The 19,740-nt window shown below is 49.1% G+C and overlaps 1 long non-coding RNA gene across 1 annotated transcript; it reads left to right on the plus strand.

Moving 5' to 3' along the window:
* Positions 1 to 3,561: 3,561 nt before the first annotated feature.
* LOC139356067 (uncharacterized) lies at positions 3,562 to 11,838 on the plus strand. Its single transcript, XR_011607447.1, has 3 exons — positions 3,562 to 3,707; positions 6,891 to 7,036; positions 11,688 to 11,838. It is a non-coding gene; the product is annotated as an uncharacterized lncRNA (long non-coding RNA).
* The last annotated feature ends 7,902 nt before the right edge of the window (positions 11,839 to 19,740 follow it).

Genomic DNA, 19,740 nt, shown 5'->3' on the forward strand with positions numbered 1-19,740 from the left:
CATCCTTACCTCAGCTTCCCAAGTAGCTGGGAATATAGGCGTGTGCCACCAGGCCTGGCTAATTTTTGTATTTTTTGTAGACATTGGATTTCACCATGTTGCCCAGGCTGGTCTCAAACTCATGGGCTCAAGCAATACACCCACCTTGGCCTCCCAAATTGCTGAGATTACAGGTGTGAGCCACCATGTCTGGCTGCCTTATCCTTTTCTTTCCTTTTTTTGTTTTCTTTTCTTTTGTTTTCTTTCCTTTCCTTTCATTTCCTTTTTTTTCCTTTCCTTTCCTTCCCTCTTCCTTCCTTCCTTCTTTTTTTTTTTTTTTTTTTTTTTTTTTTTTTTTTTTTTTTTTGAGATGGAATTTCACTCTTGTTGCCCAGGCTGGAGTACAATAGCATGATATCGGCTCACCATAACCTCTGCCTCCCAGGTTCAAGAGATTCTCCTGCTTCAGCCTTCTGAGTAGCTGGGATTACAGGCATGCGCCACCATGCCCGGCTAATTTTTTGTATTTTTAGTAGAGACTGGGTTTCTCCATGCTGGTCAGTCTGGTCTCAAACTCCTGACCTCAGGTGATCCGCCTGCCTGGGCCTCCCAAAGTGTTGGTATTACAGGTGTGAGCCACCGTGCTCAGCCCTTTCTTTTTTCTTTTTCTTTTTTTTTTTTTTAACTTAAAGACTACATTCCTTTTGATGGCTGCTTAATTTCCACTGTAGGATGCAGAATTATTATTTTTTTTTGGTAATAAATCTCTTATTTCTGGATTTTTGTGCTGTTTCCAATTACTTTAATCATGACATATGACTCTGCAATGAACATATACCTTGGCACATGTGTTTTTCCTAGAAGTGTAATTGCGGGGGCAAACAGAAGCCATGTTTAATGCTTTTCCTCCACATTAATACATTCCTTTTAGAAGATTGTACAGGTATGAATTTGAAGGTAGTACTCGTTTTCCCATATTTATGCAGCATTAGCATTATATCTTTGCCAATGGTATAGGTGAGAAAATGTTTCATTGTTGGTTTAATTTGTGTCTCTTTAAAACCTGGTGAGACTCCTTTTCCATGATTACAGGCTATGTGGATTTTTTATTTTGTGAATTCCCTATTTATGTACATCTTTGGATGGTTATCTATTAAAGCTGCATTGCCTTAATAATTGTAACAGTAATATAAATCTTAATTTTATTTTTTGGAGACAGAGTCTCACTCTGTTGCCCAGGCTGGAGTGCAGTGGCACAATCTGGGCTCACTGCAACCTCCGCCTGCCTCCCAGGTTCAAGCAATTCTCCCACCTCAGCCTCCCGAATAGCTGGGATTACAAGCATGTGCCACCACACCCAGCTAATTTTTGTATTTTTAGTACAGACAGGGTTTCACCATATTGGCCAGGCTGGTCTCGAACTCCTGACATCAGGTGATCCACCTGCCTCAGCCTCCCAAAGTGCTGGGATTACAGGCATGAGCCACCATGCTTGGCCTGAATCTTAATTAAAAAAAAAAAAAAATATATATATATATATATATATATATATATATAAAACACCATATATATGTTTTATATATATATCATATATATATACACACACATGCATATATATATATCTCTTTACCCCATGATCTCCAATCTGAAGACAGAGAAATTCTCATGAAGGAGGCACACTCAGGGTGGTCTGCGGGCAGAGCCCTGGTGTGAGTAGTAGGAGTTCATGCTCCTGGCTAGCTTTGCAGCTCTCCTGCTGGGAGCGCTCAGGCAGGGCATCCACTTGGGCTTCTGGGAGCCTCTGCTTCCTCCTTCGAGGCCTGTGGCTTTCAAAATCTTAATATGGAATCCCACCATGATAGCCCAGTGTTTCTCAATCCTGGCTGCCCTTTTGAAAAACTGGAGGAACTTTAAAAATATATACCTCTTCTCAGTCCCCAGAGATACTGACTCAATGCCTGACTTAAAAAGCTGCTCAGGTGGGCACAGTGGCTCACACGTGTAATCTCAACCCTTTAGGAGGCCGAGGTGGGAGGATCGTTTGAGCCCAGTAGTTCAGGACCAGCGTGGGCAACAAGGAGAGACCCTGTCTCCACATAAATAATAAAAAATATTAGCCGGGTGTGGTGGTCCACGCCTATGATCCCAGCTCCTCGGGAAGCTGAGGAGGGAGGACCGCTTGAGCCCAGGAGGTCAAGGCTGCAGTGAGCCAGATCGTGCCACTGTGTTCCAGCCTGGGCAACAAAGCAAAACTCTTGTCTGAAATAAATAAATAAATAAATAAACAAAAAACAACAACGAACGAACGAAAGAAAGAAAAGAAAAGGAAGGAGAGAAAGAAAAGAAGGAAGAAAAAAGAAAGAAAATTAGAATGGGAAGAATTTCAGTTTTACAACTGTAACTGATAATTTTAAACGTATATTTATTGTAAAATAAAACCCAGAGACATAATCCAATGGATCCCACGTACGGCTTAACTAATTACTACAAAGTGAACTGCCTCCGAGACCAAGAAAAAGAACTCTGCCAGCCACAGCAGAAGTCTCTCCACGCGCCCCACCCCAGTCACTCCTTCCTCTTCCATAAGTAGTCATCCTTATTCTGACTCACAGAACGCACTGATTGCATTTTTAGCAGCAAGTCAGCTGGAGGTGGGAGTCGCTCGGGGAAGCTTCTAGGGCCGTCAGGGCCCATTCCCTCCGCTAACACCCCTCTCTCCCCAGCCCTCAGGTTGCGCAAGACCTCTCCGGTCAGGCGGACCCCTGGGGCGGGCTCAGCAGTCCTCCTCCACGCTCAAGATGCAGTTTGATGTAACCCTAGAGGACGCAGTTTCAAGTTTCTCCAGATAGAGAAGCGAAAGAGGATCCGAAACCGCGCTTCACGTCTGAATCTGATTTCAGATTCCTCTGGAAGAAAGCAGAAGCGCGGGGTTGAGGGCGCAGACCTGTGCAGAGGAGAGGCGCGCAGGTTTGCAGGGACGCAGCGCTGGGCGCGCGGTGGCGCACTCGTGGCCTGACGCATCCGCCAAGACTGCACGCGGCCACGCGGGGGCCCGAGCGGGACTGGGGCATGCGGGGGCAGCGTCGAGTGGGCGCCTTGCGGGTGGGGATGGGGGTGAGGGGCAGTCGAACTAGGGAGAGAGTCTGTGGAAGGGCTCAGTTGTCACTTCACACCTTTCCCCGGTGTTTATTGATCTTTAATTTTTTTTTTTTTTTTTTTTTGAGACGGGGTCTCGCTCTGTCACCCAGGCTGGAGTGCAGTGGCCGGATCTCAGCTCACTGCAAGCTCCACCTCCCGGGTTTTACGCCATTCTCCTGCCTCAGCCTCCCGAGTAGCTGGGACTACAGGCGCCTGCCACCTCACCCGGCTAGTTTTTTTTGTATTTTAGTAGAGACGGGGTTTCACCGGGTTCGCCAGGATGGTCTCGATCTCCTGACCTTGTGATCCGCCCGTCTCGGCCTCCCAAAGTGCTGGGATTACAGGCGTGAGCCACCGCGCCCGGCCTATCGATCTTTAACACACTCTCTCTCTCTCTCTCTCTCTCTCTCTCTCTCTCTCTCTCTCTCTCTCTCCCCTCTCTCTCTCCCCTCCCTCCTGTCCACCCTTTGGGGTCATCTCTTCCAAGAAACCACCCGTCTCTCCCAGCCCATAGGAAATTGTTTCTCCTGCGAGCTTATCCAGCCTGAGCAGTTCTCATCCATGCCGATACCGGTTGCTTGTGGAACCTTGTAAGAGTTCTTCCCTCTCCCTGTAAAACGGGGATAAGGTGGGTGATGCTGAGGCCAGCGCCGGGCACACTCACCCTCACCTTCTTCCTGAGAGAGGAAACAGCCTGGAGACCTGGATTCTACCTCTGCCCCCAACCCCCACCACAGGCTAGCCCTGCCACCACCTGCTGGTTCATTGGGCAAGTCACCCCTTCATTGGACTTCCATTTCCTCAGCTCTAAAATGAAGGAAGTGAGCCCAGTGTGGTGGCACCTGTAGTTCCAGCTACCTGGAGGCTGAGGCAGGAGGATCGTTTGAGCCTGGGAGGTGGAGGTTGGAGTGAGCAGAGATCTTGCCACTGCACCCCAGTCTGGGTGACACAGCAAGACCCTGTCTTTAAAAAAAAGTCATAAAAAATAGAAATACAATGAAGGAGGTGAACAAACTCAGGAATTTTGTATGACTGCCATAATGACCACATTAGAAGGAAGTAGCTTTCCTTCTCTCTTTTTTTCAATCTTGTGCAGATTTTCTTCTAAGCCCCAGCTTCCCCTCTGCCCTCTGCCCCCCTCCTCCTTCCCTACCATCCTCCAGCTCCCCAAAGCCCTCCCAATTTGAGCTTCCTTTGGAAAACATCTCTGAGGATGGTACTGTGGGTATCGGTGACTAAGGGGCTCCAAGGACACCCCTCTGGGGGATTTCTGAAATAATGAGGAAGTCCATTTCCAAAGTCACGGGAAATCCCAACTGGGCCTCCCAGACAGTTGACCATTGAGTCTGTCCCTTAAGGATCTGCTTGACTTGACTTGCACAGTCTTAAAGGCATCATGTCGGGTTTTTTAACATAATTTCAGTTAGTAGCCAACAGTTCAGATCAAGGGATCACACAGCCTGTTTGACCTGTTCTTGCAGGGTCACACATGCCAGTGCAGTAGGGGAAATGTTTTGCCATCAGAAACCCTAAGCCGGCTGGGCACGGTGGCTCAAGCCTGTAATCCCAGCACTCTGGGAGGCCGAGACGGGCGGATCACGAGGTCAGGAGATCGAGACCATCCTGGCTAACCCGGTGAAACCCCGTCTCTACTAAAAAATACAAAAAAAAAAAAAAACTAGCCAGGCGAGGTGGCGGGCGCCTGTAGTCCCAGCTACTCGGGAGGCTGAGGCAGGAGAATGGCATAAACCCGGGAGGTGGAGCTTAAAGTGAGCTGAGATCCGGCCACTGCACTCCAGCCTGGGCGACAGAGTGAGACTCTGTCTCAAAAAAAAAAAAAAAAAAAAAGAAACCCTAAGCCTTTATGGACAAGAAATTCTGCAGGGACAGACTGGCCTTGACCCCAGAAATGTCACATTGGACTCCGGGCCTTGCTTTTCCTCATCTATACAATGGTTGATCAGACTAGTGATCTTTTTTTTTTTTTTTTTTTTTTGAGAACAGAGTCGCCCAGGCTGGAGTGCAGTGTTGCGATCTCGGCTCACTGCAACCTCCACCTTCTGGGTTCAAGCAATTCTCCTGTCTCAGCCTCCCAAGTAGCTGGGACTACAGGTACACACCACCACATCCAGCTAATTTTTGTAATTTTAGTAGAGATGGGGTTTCATCATATTGGTCAAGCTGGTCTCAAACTCCTGACCTCAGGTGATCCACCTGCCTTGACCTCTCAAAGTGCTGGGATTACAGACGTGAGCCACCGCACCCGGCTGAGATTAGTGGTCTTTAAGGGGCCTGTGGACTCAGCAGTTTAGACATTTTAGGGCCTGTGCACTTCCGCGGTGATGGTTTCTTGTTTTGTCCTCACTCAGAGGGCACGTTCCTCAGGCTGGTGGTGTGGGCCATTGTCCTAGAGTCCCTGGGGCCAGGCCCTACCATGAATTCTACCTCTCCCTTCAGCCCTTGTCCCTCCCTCCATGCCATGGCTTGGCACCGTTCCTGTCTTTGCAACCCTCCATGGGCGCCTCCTCCTCTGACCCTTCAAACTTTCCTGCCCTCAAACTCTGTCTCCCCACACCTCCCTGCCTTCCACTCCATGTTTCTGCCGTCTCCCTCAGCCCACAGATACTACTGACCATGGTTGCCAGCCCTATGTTAGGCCTGGGAATTCAAGAGAGAATTAGAGCCCTCTGTGGACTCCCAGCTCTACTAGGGAGAGAGACCCACAAATAGGGATAGAGAGGGGTAAATGCTTCAGTGGGTGAGTACAGGGCCTGCGAGGCCACTCAGCTCAGACTGAGGGAGTCAGAGAGAGCTTCCTGGAGGAGGCAGTATCTGAAGTGAGAAGCGGAGGGAAGTCCACCGGGCACGCACAGCAGGTCAGGGAGAGTGCTCCAGGCATATGCGAAGGCCCAAGGAAAAGCAGAGCAGGAAGCATGCAGGCCCTGGATGGCAGAGGCTGCAGCTGGGGAGGTCCCGTCCTGAGGCTGAGAGTAGGTTTAGGAGTCTGGAAACGCTGCATCCCCTGCTGTCTCCCTGGCTGTTCAACTCCTTCTAGGCCTGACATTCCCCAGCTCTTTGAAGGCAAGATCATGCAGATACTTTTCAGCACACAAGTCTAGTCTCCCTGGCAGGTGCCCAGCTCTGGGCCTGTACCCTCCCAGCAGCGCCACCCAAGGTGGCTGGCCTGAGCTCATGAGCTGCTCACTGGGGTCCCTCCCCTGACCCTAACCCTGCTTCAGTCACCCACTAAGGGATCCCTGGCATGCAACATGTCCTTGGCTCCAGAGGGGTTAGATCCGTGGGACTCCAACGGGCAGAGCTGCCCCTTGTGGCATTTTGAGTACTCGTGGGGACAGTTTGGGTTGTTGCAGGGATGTGGGAGGCACTGCTGGCATTTGGGCCAGAGACCAGAATGGCTGAACATCCTGCAATGCTCAAAGCTGCCCTTTGGGACAAAAAACAAAAAACAAAAACTGTTCTAAGTATTCTGATTTTCAAATGTCCCTTCTGTAGCATCCCCTCATTTGTTCTACTTTCTTTCTGTGTCCTGACCGAAAATCAAGAGTGCCTTGACTGCTCCGTGACCCAACCAGCTGCAGGGCTTCCCAGCAGGCTTGAACCCAAACCAGGGCCTCGAACATTCCCAGGCACTGAAAATGATGTCTAAGTTATTGCCCCAAACCCTGAATGAAACTGGCCCCAGCCTTGAGCCCAATTCCTTAAAGCCTCAGAAAAATTCCACACCCTGATCCCATGGCTGTGGACACACCTAGGTGGACCTCCCTTTCTCTCCTGGCCACCTGAGGATGTGCACGGCCCCGTGGAAGTGAGCTCCCCTAATAAAAGCCTGGACTCATCACACTGGCGCTTCGTGCTTCTCTCCTTGGAATCCCAGCGGGCCGCCTTCAGGATGATTCAGGTACTCCCTTGTGGGAACTCCCCTGCCACCACTTTCGGGGCAATCCTCGCTGAGGGCTGGGGGTGAAACAAGACACTTTCACATATTCGTGTCAGTGAAAAACCAAACTCCATTTCACACGTAACCACGAGGTATTTTTGAATATTTTATTTTTTTATTTATTTTATTCTATTTTTTGAGATGGAGTTTCGCTCTTGTTACCCAGGCTGGAGTGCAATGGCTCGATCTTGGCTCACTGCAACCTCTGCCTCCCGGGTTTAAGCAATTCTCCTGCCTCAGCCTCCCAAGTAGCTGGGATTATAGGCATGTGCCACCACACCTGGCTAATTTTGTATTTTCAGTAGAGACAGGGTTTCACCATGTTGGTCAGGCTGGTCTCGAACTCCTGACCTCAGGTGATCCACCCGCCTCAGCCTCCCAAAGTGCTGAGATTACAGGCATGAGCCACAGCACCCAGCCTATTTTTTATTTTTGAGACAGAGTCTCGCTTTGTCACCCAGGCTAGAGTGCAGTGGCACAATCTTGGCTCACTGCAACCTCTGCCTCCTGGGTTCAAACGATTCTTGTGCCTCAGCCTCCCGAGTAGCTGGGATTACAGGCGTGCACCACCACGCCCGGCTAATTTTTTTATTTTTAGTATAGGTGGGGTTTCACCATGTTGCCCAGGCTGATCTTGAATTCCTGACCTCAGGTGTTCCACCTGGCTCGACCTCCCGAAGTGCTGAGGTGTGAGTCACTGCACCCAGCCTTTTGCATATTTTAAAACATACTCTGAGAACGCAAATGAATGGAAGATTGGACTTTGTTTTGTACAGAACTTTGCCAACAGTTTAACCATTTCAGAGAATCACAGCACTGATAGCGGCTTCTCTCCCAGGTTCAGGTCCCCAAAACAGCATCCTCCACCATCGGGGTTGGTGGCTGGGCGTCTGTGATGCTTCCCATGCAACGTGAGCAGTTGCCCACCGTCTCCTGGACTCCTAAGACCCTTCCCTCACAATCCTAAGACAGTATTGCCTTTTCACTGTGATGGCGTTAGTGACATAAAAGCCACTGTGGGCCGGGTGCAGCGGTTCGCACCTGTAATCCCAGCACTTTGGGAGAGTGAGGCAGACAGATAGCCTGAGCCCCAGAGTTTGCCCAGACCAGCCTGGGCAACATGGCGAGACCCCATCTCTACAAGCAATAGTAACAAAATTATCTGGGCGTGGTGGCATGCACCTATAGTCCCAGCTACTCAGGAGGCTTAGGTGGGAGAATTGCTTGTGCTCGGGTGGTCAAGACTGCAGTGGGCCATGATTGCGCCATTGCACTCCAGCCTAAAAAAAAAAAAAAAAAAAAAACCACTGTGGGTGAAACTGCTGGAACTTCAGGAAGCAAGGCAGTGGCCGCGAACTGGGCAGGTCTCTGTGCGCTCCCCTAGGTAAGCACTTGCAGGGAAAAAACATGTCTGTGTCACTTAAGTACACACCCTTTTGATCTACTGTGTGATGAAGCAGGCATGCACACAGAGTGCCTGCTCCAGAGCAGGGGGGCTGGCTCGCAGAAACAGCTTGTCAGAGGTGGAGCCACATGACCCTCTGGTCCGGGGAACACCATTTATTTTATTTTTTAAATTATTGTATTTATTTATTTATTTATTTTGAGATGGAGTCTTGCCCTGTCACCCAGGCTGGAGTGCAATGGTTCGATGTTGGCTCACTGCAACCTCCGCCTCCTGGGTTCAAGCAATTCTCCTGCCTCAGCCTCCCAAGTAGCTGGGATCACAGGCACACACAACCAGGCCGGGCTAATTTTTTGTATTTTTAGTAGAGACGGGGTTTCACCATGTTGGTCAGGCTGGTCTCGAACTCATGACCTCATGATCCGCCTGCCTCAGCCTCCCAAGGTGCTGGGATTACAGGCGTGAGCCACTGCGCCCAGCTGGAGAGCACTGTTTATATGGGAAAGAACGACGAACAGACATGTGATGGGTATTCAGATCTGGGCATTTGGCAGACAGACATTTTCTCATAAATGAGCAAAGTGAGCCTGTCCCTTCAAGAAACGGAAGCATTTGTTGCCAATGATAAAGTTGGAGCTTGGAGCTTTCAAGGGAAAATTAGAATTTTGGAAAATCTGTATACACCACCACAAGTCTGACAACTTCTCAATATTTAAAGATTTTTCTGATGCGATGGATGGCGGTGCTAACAAATGCTATTTTTTGACACTGTTCAGTGACATGTCATCTTTCGGAAGATGTATGCGATTTAATGGGTACCAAATTTCAAAATGGCCACATGATGCTGCAAATCATGTGTGGGTAAAACAGCCATTCACAGTACCAGATAGGCCAGGTGCAGTGGCTCATGCCTGCAGTCCCAGCACTTTGGGAGGCTGAGGCAGGCAGATCACTTGAGGTCAGGAGTTCGAGACCAGCCTGGCCAACATGGTGAAACCCTGCCTCTACTAAAAACAGAAAAATTAGCCAGGCATGGTGGCACGTGCCTGAAATCCCAGCTACTCAGGAGTCTGAGGCGGGAAACTCACTTGAACTCAGGAGATGGCGGTTACAGTAAGCCGAAATGGTACCACTGCACTCCAGCCTGGGCAACAGAATGAGACTCCTCCAAAAAAAAAAAAAAAGGACAAGATAGGCCCGTGCATTTTAATAAAGCATTGATATGGTTTCAGGTTCTACATTATAACCAACCTTAAAGAAACAATTGCTTGTTACGTTTTGGTGTAGCATTAAAGAAGAATATTTACAATTATCTGAAAAAGCTATCAAAATACTCATCCTTTTTTCCAACTGCGTGTTTGCGGGAAGCTGGATTTTCTTCAATCAAAACAATATATTGCAGGGCACAGTGGCTCACACTTGTAATCCCAGCAGTTTGGGAGGCTGAGGTGGGCAGATCACCTGAGGTCAGGAATTCAAGACCAGACTGGCCAACATGGTGAGACCCCATCTCCACTAAAAATACAAAAAAATTAGCTGGGTATGGTGGCGCACGCCTGTAATCCCAGCTCCTCAGGAGGCTGCGGCAGGAGAATTGCTTGAACCTGGGAGGCGGAGGATGCAGTGAGCCGAGATTGCACCATTGCCCTCCAGCCTGGGCGACAAGGGCAAAACTTTGTTTCAAAATAAAAAAAAAATAAAAATTTTAAAACCCCCAACATATTGCAACAGACTGAACGCAGAAGTAGAAATGAGGCTCCCACAGTTAAGACAGTTGCTTGAGAGGTTTGTAAAAGTGTAAAACAATGCTGTTTTTCTCACTAAATTTCTCTTTGTTTTGGAAATGAAGATATTTTTCGTAAAAATATGTTGTTTGTGTTTACATGTAATGAGTTCATTATTCCTTTTTGATAAATTAATAAATATCTGGGTCCTCAATAATTCTTTTTAAAATTTTTTTATAATTTAAAATAGAGATGAGGGCTGGGCACGGTCGCTCACGTCTGTGATCCCAGCACTTTGGGAGGCCAAAGTGGGCAGATCACTTGAGGTCAGGAGTTCAAGAACAGCCTGGCCAATATGCTGAAACTCTGTCTCTACTAAAGATACAAAAATTAGCCGGGCGTGGTGGCACGCGCCTGTAAACCCAGCTACTCAGAGGCTGAAGCAGGAGAATCGCTTGAACCCAGGGGGCAGAGGTTGCAGTGAGGGGAGATCTGCACTCTAGCCTGGACGACAGAGCAAGACTCCTTTTCTTTTCTTTTTTTTTTTTTTTTTTTTTTGAGACGGAGTCTCGCTTTGTCGCCCAGGCTGGAGTGCAGTGGCCGGATCTCAGCTCACTGCAAGCTCCGCCTCCCGGGTTTACGCCATTCTCCTGCCTCAGCCTCCCGAGTAGCTGGGACTACAGGCGCCCGCCACCTCGCCCGGCTAGTTTTTTGTATTTTTAGTAGAGACGGGGTTTCACCATATTAGCCAGGATGGTCTCGATCTCCTGACCTCGTGATCCGCCCGTCTCGGCCTCCCAAAGTGCTGGGATTACAGGCTTGAGCCACCGCACCCGGCCAAGACTCCTTCTCAAAAAAACAAACATGTAGCAATGAAGCCATTAAAATAATTTATTTTTTATTTCTTTTTCTTTTTGTATGAATCGACTTTTGATAAGAAAAAATAATCTACTTTTTAAAGAGCTGGGTTTGGGTGGTGGGACACGTATTGGGTGCAACAATGTTGAGAACACTGCCCTCTGGCGGTTACTTCCAGTATAGTACCAGACAGGAGGGGAAGCTGCTCTTGCTATTCTAGGACTGAACACGAGACGGCAGAAGAACACAGTATTTGCTTCTTTTCTATTTCGGTTATTCTTGCTTTTCTTTTTCTTTTCTGTTTCTATTTGCTTCTTTTCTATTTTCTGTTCCTTCTTTTTTATTTTTTTTTTAATTTAAGTGTAGCTAAGGGGACTTGCTATGTTGCCCAGGCTGATCCCCAACTCCTGGTCACCTTGGTCTCTCAATGTGCTGGGATTATGGGCATGAGCCACCATGCTTGGCCCAAAACTGTGTTCCTAATCTCTAGGTTGATCCTCAAAGCCTCACACTCAGCTGGGTACCCAGGGATTGGGGCAGGAGTGACCTCACAGAGCTGCCCACAGTAATGATGCCTGAAGTGCTCCAGTTAGCAGGCTAAGCCTTGTCTTCTCTGCCTCCACAGGAACTCATAGGAGCACTAGGGAAGGCCACATCCCGGACCCCTAAACCCAGAGAGACAGAACTCAGACCTGGGCGGCAAGGACTCAGTAAGTTACTGGGTGCCAAACCTGGCCACCACTGTGCTTGGCTTTAGGAAAACTTGACATTTTGAAACCCCGTCTCTACTAAAAATACAAAAAAATTAGCCGGGCGAGGTGGCGGGCGCCTGTAGTCCCAGCTACTCGGGAGGCTGAGGCAGGAGAATGGCGTAAACCTGGGAGGCGGAGCTTGCAGTGAGCCGAGATAGCGCCACTGCACTCCAGCCTGGGCGACAGAGCGAGACTCCGTCTCAAAAAAAAAAAAAAAAAAAAAAAAAGTTTAATCTCTAGTAGGTGCTCAAAAAAGCCATTCAGTCTTTCATGTAACCAAGAAAAGATGTTTGAGCACCTACAAAGTGCCAGGCCCTGTCCGAGTCACTGAGGACACAGTGAGGAGCAAAAGGGGCCCAGGTCCTGCCCACATGGGGACTTATAATTTGGTGAGGGAACAAAAAGTTTAGTCTCAACAAACCAAAGTTTGGTTAGATGCTGTGAAAAAGGATGGGGTTCTTTAAGGGCATCTGAGAGAGGGGTCTTGTTTATTCTGAGAGCCAAAAAGAAGCATAAACGTTGTTATGGTTTGGATGTTTGTCCTCCAAATCTCATGTTGAAATGTGATTCCTGGCCAGGTTCAGTGGCTCACACTTGTGATCCCAGCACTTTGGGAGGCCGAGGCAGGCAGATCACTCGAGGTCAGGAGTTCGAGGCCAGCACGGACAACATGGTGAAACCCTGTCTATACTAAAATTACAAAACTTAGCTGGGCATGGTGGCACTCAGGAGGCTGAGGGAGGAGAATAGCTTGAGCCTGGGAGACGGAGGTTGCAGTGAGCCGAGATTGTGCCACTGCTCTCCAGTCTGGCCAACAGAGCAAGACCCTGTCTCAAAACAAACAAACAAAACTACATCTTAACTTAATTTAGTGCCCCTGCTTTTTTTTTTTTTTTTTTTTTTTTTTTTGAAACAGGGTCTCAGTCTGTTACCCAGGCTGGAGTGCAGTGGCGCAATCATGGCTCACGGCAGCCTCAAACTCCTGGGCTCAAGCAATCCTCCCACCTTAGGCTCTTGAGTAGCTGGGACTACAGACACGTGCCACCACATCTGGCTAATTTTTTTATTTTTATTTTTATGTGGAGATGGGGGTCTCACCATGTTGCCCAGTCTGGTCTCGAACTCCAGTGGCGGAATCTCAGCTCACTGCAACCTCCACCTCCCACGTTCAAGCGATTCTCGTGCCTCAGCCTCCCGAGCAGCTGGGATTACAGGTGCCCACCACCATGGCTGGCTGATTTTTGTATTTTTAGTAGAGAGAGAATTTCACCATGTTGGCCAGGCTGGTCTCGAACTCCTGACCTCAGGTGATTCACCCACCTCAGCCTCCTAAGGTGCTGGGATTACAGGCATGAGCCACTGCGCCCAGCCCAATTCTGTTATTAAAGGACTCTGATGCATTCTTCAGTGTGCTAATTGCATTTTTCAGCTCCAGAAATTCTGCTCTGGGTGTTTTTAATTATTTCAATCCTTTTGTTAAATGTATCTGATAGAATTCTGAATTCCTTCTCTGCGTTATTTTGAATTTCTTTGAGTTTCCTCAACCAGAATTCTGTCTGAAAGGTCACAGTTCTCTTTCTCCAGGATTGGTCCCTGGTGTCTTATTTAGTTCATTTGGGGAGGTCATGTTTTCCTGGGTCATGCTGCTAGTAGATGTTCTTCGGTGTCTGGGCATTGAAGAGTTCGGTATTTATTGTAGTTTTCATTGTCTGGGCTTATTTGTACCCTTTTTTTTTTTTTTTTTTTTTTTTTTGAGACCAAGTCTCACTCTGTCACCCAGGCTGGAGTGCAGTGGCGCGATCTTGGCTCACTGCAACCTCCGCCTCCCGAGTTCAAGCAGTTCTCTGTCTCAGCCGAGTAGCTGGGATTACAGGCACCTGCCACCACGCCTGACTAATTTTCGTATTTTTAGTAGAGATGGGGTTTCACCATCTGACCAGGCTGGTCTTGAACTCCTGGCCTCGTAATCCACCCGCCTCAGCCTCCCAAAGTGCTGGGATTACAGGCATGAGCCACCACGCCCGGCTGTACCCATCCTTCTTAGGAAGACTTTCAAGATATTGAAAGGACTTGGGTGTTGTGATCTAAGCTGTATCTGCTTTAGGAGGCGTCCCACACCCAGTAACGCTGTGGTTCTTGCAAACTCATAGAGGTACTGCCTTGATGGTCTTAGAGAAGATCTGGCCGAATTCTCTGGATTACCAGGCAGAGACTCTTATTCTCTCCCTAACTTTCTCTCAAATAAATGGAGTCTCTCTCTCTCTCTCTCTCTCTCTCTCTCTCTCTCTCTCTCTCTGTTCTGAGCCACATGAAGCTGGGGGTAGAGTGACACAAGCACCCCTGTGGCCACCACCACTATGACAGTGCTGCAGACCCGAGACCAGCACAGCAATGGGTCTTGCCCAAGGCCGGATGTAACCACTCCCTGGGCACTGCCTATGATTGCTCAAGGGCCTGGGGCTCTGCAGTCAGCTGGTGGCGAAGCCAGCCAGGCCTGTGTCCTTCCCTCCAGAGCAGTGAGGTCCCCCAGGCCCCAGGCAGGTCCAAAGATGCCTTCTGCAAGCCAGGGACTGGCGTCCAAAACCTGACAAGTCTACCTGGTGTTCTATTGTACTGTGGCTGAGCTGGCACTCAAACCACAAGACACAGCCCTACCCGCTCTTCCCTCCCATTTCTAAAGGCAGAGGAGCCTCACCCTGTAGCCACCGCCACCACAGGCCCACAGGGAGTTCTGCCAGAGTTCCCTTAAGACCCAAAAGCTCTTCAGTCAGCTTGTGGTGAATGCTGCCTGGCCTGGGACTCACCCTTCAGGGCAGTGGGCTCCTCTCTGGCCCAGGGCAGGCCCAGAAATGACACCCAAGAGTCAAGTCCTGGAACTGGGGACCCCAAGACTGCACTTGGTGCTCTAGCCCTCTATGGCTGTGTCAGGACCTGAAGCGCAAGACAAAGTCCCCTTTACTTTTCACTCTGCTTTGTTCAAGTGGAAGGAACCTCACCCCACAGCCACCGCAACTGGGAATGTGCCGAGTCTCACCTGAAGCCAGCAAGACTCAGAGGCTCACTGAGGCCCTCGACGTAGCTCCTGGGCATCGCCGCTGGTTATTCAGGCCCCAAGGGCTCTTCAGTTAGCAGCGGGTGAATGCTGCCAGGACGGGCTCCTTCCCTTCAAGGCAACAGGTGCCCTTCCTGCCCAGGGTGTGTATAGAAATGTCATCTGGGAGCTAGGGCCTGGAAGTGGGGTCTCACAACTCTGACTAGTCCCCTACCTGCTGTGGCTGAGCTGGTAGTCAACATGCGAGACAAAGTCCTCCCCACTCTTCCCCTCTCCTCTCCTTAAGAGGAGGGAAGGGGTCTCTTTTGGAGCCATGAGCTGTGTAGCCTGGGGTTAGGGGAGGGGTGATGCCAGCACGCCCTTGGCTGCCCCAGCTGATGTCTCAATAGGTCGTGTGTCCTGCCCCCCGGCTGGCTGAGTGATTTTGAGTGACCTTGGACAAGTCATGTCACCACTCAGAGACAGATAATGGGTATGAATCACACATTCATTCAACAAACACTTCTTGGGAGCCCATTGTTGCCCAGGCCTGTTCAGGACACTGCACAGGTAGCCGGGAGCAGGACTCTCACTCTGTTTCCAGGCTTTCCAGTCTAGCGGAGAATCTGGACACAGACATGAACAGGTGGTCACACTACTGTAGTGTGCACAGAGTGACCCAGCACGGTCGGGGACATAGGAGCTCTTGCAAACCAACTCCTGGGGACTCGGCCCAAACCCTTTGCTGGCCAGTCCTTCCTGGAGGCCATGATCTGCTGCTGCAGCTGCTAAGCCTGGGGTGGTGGATGGGTGCAGCCGGCCTGGGGAAGAAGGGGATGGCACAGATGCCCTCCGTCCCTGATCCCCGGGCATCCCTGGAAGTGGCTTTGGGGAACAAGTCCCTCAAATACCCTTGAGATTATTTTGTCATTTGCTCTTTTTCTTGAATATGACGGGGGGTGGGGGGGCGGCAGATGTGTGGCTGTTAGTTTGCCCTGCTTGCCCTCCCTCTCTCCCTCCCCGTTCCCATCTTCCCTCCCTCCCCCTCCCGTTTGCAGAGCCCCTTACACATTTTCCCAAAGCAGCAGCCCTGTGAGTTCCTTTGAATCAGACAGTTGAAAAACAATAGGATCCATTCAATGTTCACTGTTGGAAAGCAGAAAGAACTGTCGCCCCTGATCTTGCTCCTCAGAGAGAACCATTGAGAATATCTTGGAAGATAGACATCTAGGTTTTTTTCTCTATGTGTATTCATTTTATTTTATTTTATTTTATTTATTTAGTTTTTGAGACAGAGCTGTGCTCCTGTCGCCCAGGCTAGAGTGCAATGGCGTGACCTCGGTTCACCACAACCTTCGCCTCCTAGGTTCAGCGATTCTCTTGCCTCAGCCTCTCGAGTGGCTGGGATTACAGGCATGCGCTACCACACCCCTCTAATTTTTGTGTGTGTTTTTTTTAGTAGAGACGGGGTTTTTCCATGTTGGTCAGGCTGGTCTTGAACTCCCTACCTCAGGTGATCTGCCCACCTCGGCCTCCCAAAGTGCTGGGATTACAGGCATGAGCCACCGCGCCCAGCTTTGTTGTTATTTTTTATTTTTTGAGACAGAGTCTCAAAAACTAAAAGTCTCTGTTGCCCAGGCTGGAGTGCAATGGTGCCATCTAGGATCACTGTAGCCTCTGCCTCCCCAGTTGAAGCTCTGGGCTCAGTCACTTTGGGAGGCCAAGGCAGGCAGATAACCTGAGGTCAGGAGTTCAAGACCAGCCTGGCCAATATGGCAAAACCCTGTCTCTACTAAAAATACAAAAATTAGCTGGGCGTGGTGGCACACACCTGTAGTCCCAGCTACTCAGGAGGCCGGGGCAGGAGAATCACTTGAACCCAGGAGGCTGCAGTGAGCTGAGATCATGTCACTGAGCTCCAGCCTGGGTGACAGAACGAGACTCTGTCTCAAAAATGATAATAATAATTAAAAATAAAAATTGATATTCAGTTTTACACTATAGGGTCACATTGTATATATTGTTTCATAACTTTGCCTTTGCAATCCATGCGGTTCCTGTTTAAAGAGAGAGAGACTGAGGCAGAGAGGGAGGAGTTACTGTCAGAAAATGTTGGGGCAGAGTGGGGCATGAACCCCTGTTCGTGTCCTGTCCCTCGGGGCCCTTGGAGCAATTCCAGGGCCCACCTGGAGCAGGTAGGGCAGAGGCTGACAGCCCATGGGAGCGGCCCCTCCACCTGCTCTCCAGATGGTGCAGGACATGGAGCCTCTGTCAGCCATACAGTGTGACCGAGACCCAGCCCCCAACATGAGCAATTCCAGGGCCCACCTCACATCCGCTCCTGGACACACATCTGGGCTGCATGCCGTCATCCAGGCAAAGCATCCCATTGTTTTCTCTCAACAAAAAGAGTTCAGAAATCACCCCCAGATCCCACCACTCTACACATGGTCCAGTAAGAAGGGAAATGCCTATCTTTACCCATCAGCTCCCAGCACCGCCCTCCCCTCCTGCCACATCTGCTGCATTCTAACCCGTTACCAGTTTGGGGCATAGTCTTCCCAAACGTCCCCCAAGTTTAAGTAGACATCACTTTACAGGTAAGTGTATAGATAGTTCACAGAAGAATACATTTTTTCCTTCTTAAACATGAGATTAGGCTGGGCGCAGTGGCTCATGTCTATAATCCCAACACTTTGGGAGGCCGAGGAGGGTGGATCACCTGAGGTCAGGAGTTCGAGACCAGCCTGGTCAACATGGTGAAACCCCGTCTCTACTAAAAATACAAAAATTAGCTGGGTGAGCCAGGCGCAGTGACTCAAGCCTGTAATCCCAGCACTTTGGGAGGCCGAGACGGGCGGATCACGAGGTCAGGAGATCAAGACCATCCTGGCTAACACGGTGAAACCCCGTCTCTACTAAAAAAAATACAAAAAACTAGCCGGGCGAGGTGGTGGGCGCCTGTAGTCCCAGCTACTCGGGAGGCTGAGGCAGGAGAATGGCGTGAACCCGGGAGGCGGAGCTTGCAGTGAGCTGAGATCCGGCCACTGCACTCCAGCCTGGGCGACAGAGCAAGACTCCGTCTCAAAAAAAAAAAAAAAAAAATTAGCTGGGTGTGGTGGCACATGCCTATAATCCCAGCTACTTGGGAGGCTGAGGCAGGAGAATTGCTTGAACCTGGGAGTCAGAGATTGCAGTGAGGGGAGATCACGCCACTGCAGTCCAGCCTAGGCGACCAAGCAAGACTCCATCTCAGGAAAAAAAAAAATGGGATTATAGAGCCAGGTGTGGGGATGTACACCTGTAGTCCCAGCTACTTGAGAGGCTGAGGCAGGAGGACCGCTAAAGCTCAGGAGTTTGAGACCAGCCTGGGCAACATAGTGAGACCCCCATTTAAAAAATTTTTTTAAATGGGATTATGCTCTTAATATTGATCTGTATTTTTTTTCACTCAGTAATATACTATGAACATTTTTTTCTTTTTTTTTTTTTTTTTTTTGAGACGGAGTCTTGCTCTGTCGCCCAGGCTGGGGTGCAGTGGCAGGATCTCAGCTCACTGCAAGCTCCACCTCCTGGGTTTACGCCATTCTCCTGCCTCAGCCTCCCGAGTAGCTGGGACTACAGGCGCCTGCCACCTCGCCCGGCTAATTTTTTTTTTTTGTTTTTTTTTTGTATTTTTTAGTAGAGACGGGGTTTCACCGTGTTAACCAGGATGGTCTCGATCTCCTGACCTTGTGATCCGCCCGTCTCGGCCTCCCAAAGTGCTGGGATTACAGGCTTGAGCCACCGCGCCCGGCGAACATTTTTTTCAACTCAGTATTGATAGATTTACTTTATCCTTTTCCAATGACTGCACAGAATTTCATTGCATGGACATAGCATCATTTATTCACTCAGTTCACAATTGATATATAGCTATACATATAAACATAGACATAAATATAGATTGATATTACTTTCAGTTTTCTTATTTTTTAAAAAACTTTTATTTTAGGTTCAGGAGTACATGTGCAGGTTTGTTATATCGGTAAACTTGTGTCACAGGGGTTCGTTGCACAGATTATTTCGTGACCCAGGTACTAAGCCCTATACCCAGTATTTATTTATTTTTTCCTGATCCTCTCCCTCCTCCCCACTCTCCACCCTCTAGCAGGCCCCAGTGTCTGTTGTTCTCTATGTGTTTATGTGTTCTCATCATTTGGCTCCCATTCACAAGTGAGAACATGCAGTATTTGGTCTTCTGTTCCTGATTTAGTTTCCTAGAGATAATGGCCTCTAGCTCCATCCATGTTCCCAGAAAGGACATGATCTCTTTTTTTTTTGGAGATAGAGTTTCGCTCTTATTGCCCAGGCTGGAGTGTAATGGTGCCATCTCGGCTCACTGCAACCTCCGCCTCCCAGGTTCAAGCAATTCTCCTCTCTCAGCCTCCCAAGTAGATGGGATTACAGGCGCCTGCCACCACACTGAGGTAATTTTGTATTTTTAGTAGAGACGGGGGTTTCTCCATGTTGGTCAGGCTGGTCTCAAACTCCCGACCTCAGGTAATCTACCTGCCTTGGCATCCCAAAGTGCTAGGATTACAGGTATGAGGCACCTCGCCTGGCTGATCTCATTCTTTTTTATGGCTACATACTTTCAGTTTTCTTCATTACAATATTACAGCAAACATTAACATCTACACCTGTAACTGTATGTTTGTATCAATCTCTGACATTGTCATGCTTTTTCTATAGGGTCAACTTCTGGAAGTGAGATGGCTAATTCAGAGGGGATGTGGATTTAAAATGTTAGTACCTGCTATCAACTTACTCTCCTAAATTTACACTCCCATGCACAGGCTCCCCAGCCCTGGATGTAAAATGTTTTCTGCCTTTAAAAATAACTGCTCTCAGGA

This window comes from Macaca nemestrina, chromosome 9, assembly GCF_043159975.1.
Source record: "Macaca nemestrina isolate mMacNem1 chromosome 9, mMacNem.hap1, whole genome shotgun sequence".
Taxonomy (NCBI): Eukaryota; Metazoa; Chordata; class Mammalia; order Primates; family Cercopithecidae; genus Macaca; species Macaca nemestrina.